The sequence below is a fragment of the Petaurus breviceps genome, unplaced genomic scaffold (assembly GCF_028583685.1).
Source record: "Petaurus breviceps papuanus isolate PSGF00001 unplaced genomic scaffold, PetGlider_PUasm1.0 419, whole genome shotgun sequence".
Lineage (NCBI taxonomy): Eukaryota > Metazoa > Chordata > Mammalia > Diprotodontia > Petauridae > Petaurus > Petaurus breviceps.
This window is the reverse complement of record NW_027186324.1, coordinates 8,543,688-8,545,152: the sequence shown is the minus strand read 5'-3', so window position 1 is coordinate 8,545,152 and position 1,465 is coordinate 8,543,688.

Genomic DNA, 1,465 nt, shown 5'->3' with positions numbered 1-1,465 from the left:
TCCTTCCTTTCTCCCTCCCTTCCTTCCTCCCTTCCTTCCTTCCTTCCTTCCTTCCTTCCTTCCTTCCTTCCTTCCTTCCTTCCTTCCTTCCTTCCTTCCTTCCAGAAGCCTTTGGGATGACTTTAGTGAATTACCATGGTGTGTGTGTGTGTGTGTAGTAGTAGTAGTAGTAGTAGTAGTAGTAGTAGTAGTAGTAGTAGTAGTAGTAGTAGTAGTAGCAGCAGTGGTGGTGGTGGTGGTGGTGGTGTATTTCTGTCCTTTTCCCTGTTCTTTGAAACATTTTTGTCAATGCCTTGAATGAAAATATAGATTTTATGCTGGTCAGATTTGCAGAAGATATAAAATCAAAAGTAATAAGATGATGGGGGTCTGAAGAGATTTCAAAGGGTTGAAATGCTGCACATTAACAGAAATAAATGTAAATTCCTATACTTGGATTCTTTAAAAAAGAAATCTGGGACCAAGGGGGCAGGTAGGTGTCTCAGTGAATAGAAAACCGGCCCTGAAATCAGGAGGACCTGAGTTCAAATCCAGTCTCAGACACTTAACCCTTAACTAGATGTGTGACCTTGGAAATTAAATAAACTGAAAAAGACCCAACGGCAAGGTTAACATGTGTCACCGTTACGATATGACAAAAAAGAACTAAAATTCTGCTGCTACATGTAACATACAAGTATAACATACAAGACTGCTCTGGGAGTCAGGCAGACCCAGCTTCAAATCCCACATGGGACTTTTAATAGCTGTATGATCACGGACTGATTAATTAACCTCTCTAAGCCTGTTTCTTCCTTTGTAAAAAGAGAATAACACTGCCGTGGGACCTACCACACAGGGTCATCGTGAGGCTCCAGTGGGATGATGCATAGAAAGCACTTTGCCAAAGAACTGCAGAAACTCCAGTTGTTATTATTACGGGATGTAGAGTGAAGGACGAGCTGTTCTCCTCTGCCCCAGACAGAAGGCACATCTGAAATCTCTCCTCTTTCGGGCACCACATTTTAGAAGTGATAATGATAAGCTTGAGTACATTTGAGGACAGGGATCAAGGAGGCATGAAGATAACTTGATTAAACTGGGGATGTTAAACCTGGAGAAAAGAAGACTTAGGGGGAAAGAGTAGCTGTCTTTAAGCATCAAAGGGCTGTGACATGGAAGAGGAATTAGATTTGAGCTTCTTGGCCCCAGAGTACAGAACTAGGACCAGTGTGTGGAAGTTATAAAAGGTTATTTCGGGAGGTGGAGCCAATATGGCAGTAGAAAGCAGTGCATTGGCTACTGCCCACAAACTTCTCCCATCAGAGCTAGGAAATGCACCAGACTAAATCCTAATGAAGGAATCCAGAAAGAGGTACAGAAAGTCCTTTGTTCACTCCACCTCAACACAGACAAGCAGGTAGAAGGGTTTGGGGATGCTGGGGATTGGGTCAGGCCAGAAGCAGGCCTTGAATTGAGCATCAAG